General features: G+C 37.5%; 1 pseudogene; it reads left to right on the forward strand.

Moving 5' to 3' along the window:
* Positions 1 to 8,863, forward strand: part of LOC105986945 — a 108,503-nt pseudogene extending 99,640 nt beyond the window's left edge.
* The last annotated feature ends 1,459 nt before the right edge of the window (positions 8,864 to 10,322 follow it).

The following is a 10,322-nucleotide window of genomic DNA, read 5'->3' on the forward strand; positions in this document are numbered from 1 at the left end:
CTCTTTTAGTATTCTCAATGTGCTCATGCAAATCCTGTATCAGTTTTTGAGTAGCTTCCTCACACTCATGATATTCCTGTATAAACCTTTGGATTGCCTCCTCTCTCTCCCTATCACACTCATACAGAGTCCTTTGCATATATTCAATCTTTTCATTTATCATGTTTGTCAGCAGTGTTTGTAGAGCTATTTGGGAACTCTCCTCTGGATTATTCATTATCTGTTCTGTCCCCCGATTATCATGAGTGGGAGGTAAGATACCTGGACTTGCCATTTTTCTTTTGTTTTTCCAGCTTATTCTGCCCATTTGGGATGAAAGTAACACCAGTTTTGTGTTAGCACACTATTTTAAGGCAAGCATCAACCAAAGTCTGTATTTGCACAGTAAATAGTCAGCAGATACAATCTAGTTCAATAGATATATCTATTCAACATCAAACAACTATGTATTAATGGGCTACAAACTGCAAAGAAGAATTTGGTAAACCAGAAATTATTAGGTTTAGGGAGAGATGTGGGTATAAAATAGGAATAGAGTGATGTGGGAAGGCACAGGGAAAGTTAACTAAGTCCTAATTTCAAAGCAGGAAATAGGTTGGATAGGATGAAAGGAGAGAGAGAAAAAAAAAGAAGAAATAGAAAGGGAAAAGAAAAGAGACCAGAAAAAATAGAAAAGTAAAAATTAAAAATATTATGCAGAAACCAAAGCAAAATCTTCAGAGAAGAACGTGGGTTAAATGAGAGAAGGGGAGGGATATAAAGGAGATGTGGAAAAACTTAAAAATAAAGGTACTTAAAATATTATGTAGGTATAAAGAGGTAGTACTGCTATTAAGGAATTTAACTCTAAGAAATTTAAGTCTAATTTAACACATTTACATCCCTAAAATAAAAATTATAAGAGGAAAAAAGTTACTAGAAAACAATTTTTTTCAAAAAAAAGTAAAAATTAAAAATTATAAAAAAGTTTTAGAAACAAATTTTTTATAAAAGGTACAAAAAAAAGAAAAAAAAGTTCCTTGATTTTTTTGGGGAGGGGTGGGAAAAATCTTATATCTCCCTTGTGTCCGTAACCAGCCTCTTGTTGGAGTCTCTGGTCTGCTTGTGGTGTTTGATTTGCCTGTGGCTTAGTTGGTTTCTTAAGTCAGTTTATTTGAACAGGCAGAAAAATACTCTGCTTTACCCAGAATTTTGTGATCCTCCTCCCAGGTTAGTTCAATGGGAGGGAGATCTGTTTGAGTATCACAAAAGAGAGAGATGGCTTTTTCCTCAAGTTTGGAGATGCTGTGATGAGGCTAGGTTCTGGGTAGAGTTGAGGCCTTTCAGCAAACAGTAGCTTTTCCCGGGGCCTAGTTTCAGAGCCCAGCCTGGAGCCACTCTCAGGGTTTATGTTTACTGAATTTCAATTGATTGTCAAGGCTGCTAAAGGGAAGGGCAGCCTCTGGCTCTGATTACCCAGTGAAGTAAGCCACTCCTGGGGTTGGCACCCAAGATGGGTGACTTTTCCCTGGGTGGAGCTGAGTCTGGCACTTCAGGTTAGGTTCTTGTGACCTGCTAAATGACTCTAGTTTTCTTCCAAGGCCTGAGTTGGAGCTAGCAGCTCCTCCGAGCTTTGTTGGTATCCAAGATGAGATCTCCGGTACTGGGGGGTGGGGGGGTGGGGAGGGGTGGCTATCCCTCCTCTGCTCCCTGAGAAGGAGTGAGGATGTTAGGCTTCTACTCATGCCTAGTCTTCATTCCTGGGTCGTCTCTGGTCTGCGAACTGCAGAATGAAGATGTCCACTCCTTGCCTGTTCTTGCTGGTATTGAGTAGAATCTGCTCACCCGCTGTGTCTGGCTCCTTCGTCCCGGACTCTCTGTTTTGCAGGTATGGCAGCTGCAGCTACGGCTGCCACAGCGGCAACTGCTGGCAAGTGCTCAGATCTGTCTCCTTGCCTTTATTTTCCCTCTGTGCCTTAACTGTCTGTCCTGTGATGGCACACTTGGTGTGGTTCTCTGGCTTAGGACTGTTCATTGGAACTCTAAAACTGCTTTCTATGCGAGAGCTTGTTTAGCCTCCAGCAACTCCCCCACCATCTTCCCGGGGGGGGGGTGGGGGGGAGGACTAGGTGAGGGGGTGGGGGGAAGGCTGGGAAGGGATGGGAAGGGGAAACAAAGGAGGAAGCTACAATGCTTGTTAAGAAATGTACTCATTATCTTGCCCATCAAATTCTAACCCCTCTGTACAGTATTTTCACAATAAAAAATAAATAAATTTTTTTTAAAAAAAGATGTGCAAGACACTACGTTGAAATCTAATTTTATAACTTTGGGGGGAGGGAGGTTTTTGGGTGGTGAGGAGGGAAGGAATCATAGGGGAAAAACAAAGGAGGATGAAATAACGCTCGATAGGAAATGTACTTATCACCTTACTCATGTAACTATAATCCCTCTGTACAGTAGTTTTACAATAAAAAATATATGCAAAAAAGTAACCTTCAAAAATCAATGGCTTTTCTGTATGCCAATAATGAGTACAGTGAGGCTGAAATCAGGAAAGCAACAACTTTTGTAATAGCCCGACCAAAAAAAAAAAAAAATACCTAGGAGTTAAGTAAAGAATCTAAGGAACTCTATGATGAAAACTTTAAAAATCTGAAAAAGGAAATAAAAACAGAACTAAGATAGTGGAAAACCTCCCATGCTCTTGGATTGGGAGGATTAGCATCATGAAAATGGCCAAAGGCTATCTACAAATACAATGGATACCTATCATTATCCCAACCTCATTTTTCAATGAGATAGAAGAAACAATGCAAACATTCATATGGAATAGAAAAAGCCTGAAAGCAAAAACAATCCTTAGCAGAAAGAAGAGTGCTGTAGAATTATCAATACCAAATTTCAAATTCTCCTACAAAGCCATAAGAATAATAAAAAAAAAACTTTGGTAATGGCACAAGAACAGACTAGGACCAATGGAATAGAATTGAAGACCCAGAAGTGAACCCACAGACCTATAGTCACCAAATCTTTAATAAGGGATCTAAAAATATAGAATGGAAGAAAGCCTCTTCAGTAAATGGTGCTGACAAAATTGGTTAAACACCTGTAGAAAACTAAACTAGATCCTTACATATCACCCTGCACCAGAATCAACTCCAAATGGATCAAAGACCTCCAAGTCAAAGCAGACACCCTGAAAACATTACAGGAAGGAATAGGAGAAACTCTAGGTCTCCTTGGTACAGGCTGAAATTTTCTTAATAAAGACCCAGAAACACAACAAATCAAAGAAAGGTTGGAGAAATGGGATTGTATTAAATGCAAAGCTTCTCCATGGCAAAGGACATTGCTAGCAACATCAATAGAAAGCCTACAGAGTGGGAGAATATGTTAACTAGCCATACAATGAACAAGGGTCAAAAAATTAAATCCGCCAAAAACAAATCTTCCAAGAAATGACCGCCCCATTAGTAACTGGGCTAAAGACTTAAAGAGAGACTTCTCTGAAGAGGAAATAAGAATGGCCAATAGACACATGAAGAAATGTTCAACTTCTCTAGCCATAAAATAATGCAATTTTTATTACCTCTTCAGAGAAGTTTCTCTGTGAGTCTTTAGCCCACGTATTTATCGGGCAGTTGTTTCTTTGAGGATTTGTTGTTGGGGAATTTATTTTTTGAGTTTTAATTATATTTTGAATATGAGACCCTTGTCCATTGTGTGGCTAGTGAAGGTCTTTGCCCAATTATGGCGGCTTTTTATTGATCCTGCTATGTCCTTTGCCATGCAGAAACTCTGCAGTTTCATGCAATCCCATTTGTCCAATCTTTCTTTGATTTGTTTTTTTTTCCTCAAGTGTGTTTTTCTCCCACAGTATAACCCATGTTTTCACTGTATTTGATGTAGGTGCTCTGCATTTTGTATATACAATTTTCTGATTTGGGGCAGAGATGGAAAATAACTAAATGCTGAAATAAGGATACAGGTTAACCCATTGTAACACTGAGATATCCAAGACACTATGTTGAAAATGAACTTAACAACTTTGGGGTGGGAAGGTAGGAGTTGAGGAGGGGGGAGGAAAGGGATGATAGGGGAAAAACAAATGAGAAAATAACAATACTTGATGGGAAATGTACTCATTACCCTACTCATGTAACTGTAACCCCTCTGTACAGTATTTTTACAATAAAAAACATATAAAAATGTAAATCAAAACAACATTAGGATTCCACCCACCCCAATTAGAATGGCTATTATCAAGAACTCTATTAACAACAAATGTTGGAGAGGATATGGCCAAAAGGGAACCCTACTGCATTGTTGGTGGGAGTGTAAACTTGTTCAACCACTTTTCAAAGCAGTGTGGAGGTTCCTCAAAATACTACATATAAGGCCTCCCCTATGATCCAGCATCCCACTTTGGGGCATTTACCCTCCTTCATGATATCTAAGATTTGGAACCAACTCAGATTCCTCTCAGTAGATGAACTGTGGTATATATATAATTCTATGCCTCCATCAGAAAGAATGACACTGCTCCATTTGTTAGGAAATGGAAAGACTTGGAAAAAAAATCATATTAAGTGAAGCAAGTAAGCCCAAAGAAACATAGGTCCCATGGCTTCTCTAACTTATAATAACTAGCATATGTTTAGGACAAGCAGAAAGGTCAAAAGGTATGTACATATGACCATATAAGATGATGCTAAGTGAAATGAACCCCAAGATAGAAACACAAGTGGTTTTATATTACTTGCTGTTGTTATAAATGTACTTATAATGTACCATGTGATTTTTTATTTCTTTTGTATGTTCTTCCTATGGTATAACCCCTGTTGTCACTCTATTTTATTCCAGTGCTCTGCATCATTTTTTGTTGTTGTTGGTCCTGGGGCTTGACCTCTGGGCCTGGACGCTGTCCCTGCACTCTTCAGCTCAAGGCAAGCGCTCTACCTCTTGAGCCACAGCACCACTTCCGTTTTTCTAGTGGTTTATTGAAGATCAGAGTCTCAAGGACTTTTCTGCCCGGGCAGGCTTTGAACCATGATCCTCAGATCTCAGTCTCCTGAGAAGCTAGGATTACAGGCGTGAGCCACCAATGCTCAGCTATGCTCTGCATCTTGTATATACATTTTTCTAATTTGGGGAGGGCAAAGGAAATAACAAAATGCTGAAATGAAGATATAGGTTGACCCATTGTAACAATGAGATGTACAAGACACTATGATGAAAATGCACTTTACAATTTCAGGGGTGGGAGCAAGTAGTTGGGGAGGTGGGGAAAGAAGGGATGGTAGGGGAAAAGCAAAAAAGGGGGTAACAATGCTCGATATGAAATGTACTCAGTACCTTTTTCATGTAACTGTAACCCCTCTGTACAGTATGTTTATAATAAAAATATATACTTAAACAGAAAACTTCATAATTCTTGCTGTTACTCTTTACAGAATTTCATCTCAGACAACATACTAATGCAACAAATAATTTAAACTCAGCTTTTCAATAGTACATATTTCTTGCAATTTTTTCTCTTTATTGATTACTCTTTTCACTTTACATTTTTGTTAGCAATTCTGAGCTAATTCATTAACATTTCTATCTCAGTTTTTATACCCCTACAAATCTCTGAATCTATTGATACATGGTTGTATAAAGAATGTATGCTATAACACAAAGATAACTTCAAAAATGCAAATTCAAAAAAATACAAGCAGCAAAACATCAACAATCTGAAGGTATACTTTCTGTGACAAATTGTCCCCATATACTAAATAAGTATCTGCCAAGACACAAAGGCCACCAACCACTAACAGACTAGTTCCAAGTGTGATGTATTGATGTACTTTGAAGAATGTATAATAAGAGAATAAAATGATTTCTGTAAAGATCATGATAACTAATTTCAATATCACAATACATTTCAAATTTGACATTTGTGCCCTCTCAAACCAACGAAGTTCCCTATAGTCTACTTAAGGGACTTTGGGGAAACATAGTTCTTTCACTTTGTATTGAGAGATAGTTTTAGATTTATAGAATAATTACAAAAATAGTTCAAAGAGCTACTTGTCTTTTATAAGCATCTCCTAAGGCTGACAACCCACAGAACCTTAGTATAATTACCAAGAAATGTAATTCTTTAAACTAAACTGCTTTATTATATTCTATAATACTCTATTATAGTACTCTAATAATAATAATGATAATAATATACAATATATAATACTGTGATATTATATAATAATACTATAATACTCTACTAATAAAGTATTAGTATAAATGCTGGTGAGTACTAATAAAGCCAATGAACTAAAGCAATTTAGTTTAAAGCAATTAAAATACCTTAATTAAGCTTTAAAAATAGAAGTAGAATGCCTCTAATCCCAGCTTCTCAGGAAACTGAGATCTGAGTATTGTAGTTCAAAGCCAGTTTGGGCAGAAAAGTCTGTGAGACTATCTCCAATAACTACTCAGACAAAAGCCCAAAATGGAGCTGTGGCTCAAGTGACAGAGTGCTAGCCTTCAGCTAAAGGAGCTCAGGGACTGTGCTCAAGTCCTAGTTCAAGATCCAGGACCAGCAAAATAAAAAATAGAAGTAGAGAAACCTAGCACTTAGTGTTTGCCAAGTTCCTGACTGCTATTATACATTTAATATTTTTCCTGTATTAAACTTTTCAATCCTGAAACAAATACCTGGAGAAAATTATTTAAAAGGAGCAAAAATGAATTTGTTCTCCTGGTTTCAAAAATCTCAGCCCAAATTCATCTGCTTCCATTTCTGTAGACTTAAAGGCAAGAAGAACATTATGGAAGAGACCATATTTTCTATAGTTACTATAGCTATATTGGTCTTTAGTACTGATTTAAGTATTAAATATATGTTTAAGATTTAAGTTACTAATAACTGTTAATGTTACTTGAATTATATTTTATGACATTTTTCAGAGAGTCAGAAATAGGTTTCTTTCCTTCACCAAAATCACAGAGAAAATAATGCTAATTACTTTTCCACTACAATACTGGCTTCCAAATCCAAATGTTAACTAATGGAATCCTTTCACTCGCATCATAGAAATTCTTTAACCTGGGGAAGTCAAGCTAATGAATTTTTGCGAGTTTCTTCATTGTTCTTTCAGAGAAGAGCTTCTCAATATTTTGTTCTGTTTTACTTTTGTTTGGGATTTGTTTTTTTGTACCAATACTGGGGTTGGACTGGGGGCCTGGCACTGCGCTGAACTTTTGTGCTCAAGACTAGTACTTGACCACTTGAGCTACAACTCCACTTTTTTGCTGGTTAATTCGAGATAAAAGTCTCCCAGATATTCCCACATGGGACAGTTTCAAAGTAAACTCTTTAGATCCCAGCCCCCTTATTAGCTAGGATTATAGGTATGAGCCAGTAGCAACGGGTACTTCTTAGTTGTTTTTCTTTTTTAAGATCCCAGTTGGTAAGAAAGATAAAATGAATATTTTTTCCAATAAAGAATACAAGTCTCTGTTGGCATATTTGTTAAGAACATGTTCTGGCAGTAGAAAAAAAGGAAAACTAGGTCCACTATATCTTAAAATTTTGTGAGTATTGTAAGTTACTCATACACAGTAGGCCAGTTTTTATAAGGCAAATATTCCTTAGTACTCAGTAGGAGCTTTCTCTGCATTTTGTTTTCATGCTAACTAAGGGTCTGCACTTAGAATAAAATATCCCTCTACCCTGTGTATAAATTCTGAGAGGCAAGTATTCAAGAAATGCAATTGATGCCTAATTTGAGCCTCATTAGTTGGACCTATTCCCTCTACATTATCTGTCTGTGGCCTCTGTAGGCCTGAAATGCATGTCAATAGACTGCTCAAAAAAGGAAAAACTTAGAGGAGTATGATTAATAATAATTCCTACACATTTTCTATAGTCAAGGAAGTATATCTTCATCCCAGTCTTCTCAACAATTCAAAATGGTATGGATTATTATCTCTACTTTTAAAATAACTAAATTGAAGCTAGTGGAGTAGCACTGATGGGTAGTTAGCATAAAATGCCTTGCCTATTTTGCTTCTGGTCTTCACAGCACAAGCGGTAGCTGAGTGAAGAACTCCTAAACTAGCTTTCCAAGATATTGAATGACAATCTGATGTAGGTTTTGATCATAATTAATGCCTGCAACGTTGCAGCAGCTAACTGAGTTACTGTAGTCATCCCATGCTTCCCGTATGCCCAGCAGAATAAGGATAAGTGCTGTGCTCCAATGTCAGCCAAGCTGTTTGAAATATGCTGTCTGTAACTGGTGCAGATCACATTACCCCATGCATTTACATGCTTCTCAGATTCTGTGTTTTTTTGATATCCCACTGGACAATTTGTATACAGAGCCTGATGTACTGAAGTGAATTAGGGAGAATATTTCTGAATGGAAGAATTACACTATTGTTTCACTTGTTATAGGCAGAGCTAAGAGGGTGACCGCCATTGCAGACCAGTTAAATGTGGATGTTGCCTTGATTTTACAAATTGTGGAAGAAGGTCAATGAAGTTGACTGCATGGTGCTAATGGGAAATGTGAAAGATTGAGTGGCTATTTTTGTAGATGACATGACTGATGCTTATGGCACAATCTGCCATGCAGCTAACAAACTTCTCTCACTGGAGTGACCAAAGTTTTCACAATCTTGACTCGGGATCTTTTCTGGCCCAGCCCTTTCTCACATCAATAATGCATGCTTTGAAGCAGTTGTAGTCACCAACACTAGACCCCAAGAAGACAAGATGAAGAATTGTTCCAAAACACAGGTGACTGATAGATTCATGATCTTTGCAGACACCATCAGGAGAACTCACAATGGAGAATCTGTTTCTTATTTGTTCAGCCATGTCCCTTTTTAATAGAATAACTTCGAAGGCTTTTTATGAATGAAGTTAAACCAATCCTTTGTTTTCTCTTAGTTTCTCTTAGTATTTGACAAATGCAGCAAAAGACCCAGCCTCCTTTAGCTTTCTATATACCAAATGATATATTAGAGTTAGTTGATCCTAATTTGGTGAAGGACAAATTGAGATGAACTGCTGGGATTTTTTATAAGTGTTATATTATCCTAGCTTCCTTGGTCATTTTATGACTCCTGAAAGCATTAACTAGAGCTCAACTGCTGTAAGATTTGAAGACTTTTGAGACTGTTCTGAAAAGCAGTTAAAATGTGATTGACAAAGCTTGGATTCCCTTGCATATGAATGCTTTGGAGGTTTCCCTTTGTTCCTAGTAACTAGCAACACAGCCAGCCTATATGAGACAAATTCTCCAAGGCCTATACCATATTAAAGCAAGTAGCTGAATCCCCTATAAGGCAGGAGCAAGCAGTTCAACTTAAGCAACTATTAGACAGGATCCTGAAGTGGGGATAAAGGGTAGCTCAGTATAGCAAATGTGTTTTGAGGGTAAGAAGCCTAATCCATGATCATCATCAGCTTCACCGTGTATAGCATGGATACACCTTTATACCTATTCACCGTGTATAGCATGGATACACTTTTATACCTATTCATTTTTTTTGCGGGGGGGGGTCATGGGGCTCAAACTCTGGGCCTGAGCACTGTTCCTCAGCTTTTCAGCTCAAGGCTAGTGCTCTACCACTTGAGCTACAACACCACTTCCAGTTTTCTGGTGGTTTATTGGAGATAAGAGTTTCACGGACTTTTCTGCCTGAGCTGGCTTTGAACCGCGATCCTCAGATCTCAGCCTCCTCAGTAGCTAGGATTACCGGCGTGAGCTAGCAGGGCTTGGCTTATATCTGTTCCTTTCTATTTGGCTTTATATTCAGCTATCTTGACCATTTCCTGGCCAAATACATTCTTAGACCTATCGAGTCATTGTACTATAGTCATCTGCAATAGAAACTTGTTTCCTTCTGTGTAATTGTTAATGTTCACATAGATAATTTGCTATAGCTTAATATTTCAGCCTGATAACACTGTGGTTGTAGGTTTTAAGTGATAATCTTACATAATGCCATTTAACTATTTTAAGTATTTTATTTGCATTCCCCTTTTTTTGGATCCATTTGGCCTCAAGTGAACTGAGAATGTTTTAATAGACTGATGTTATTGCTTGTTGTAGAGTAAACTAATAAAGTGTTCATGTGTGAGAAAAATAAGACTAAAATAACTTAATTGAGGAACAAAGAAGCTTAATGAATAGTATGTGATCACTCAGAAAAGAAGTAGCAAGAACAGTATTCAAACCCAGGTATCACATTCCAGATCACATGCTTATAAAATGAAGAGCCCAAAATGATTTCAATATATTCCTGAGGGTTTTCCAAGAGGAAAAATAGTGCATCCTCTTACA

Source organism: Dipodomys ordii, unplaced genomic scaffold (assembly GCF_000151885.1).
Source record: "Dipodomys ordii isolate 6190 unplaced genomic scaffold, Dord_2.0 Scaffold38, whole genome shotgun sequence".
In the NCBI taxonomy this organism is placed as follows: Eukaryota; Metazoa; Chordata; class Mammalia; order Rodentia; family Heteromyidae; genus Dipodomys; species Dipodomys ordii.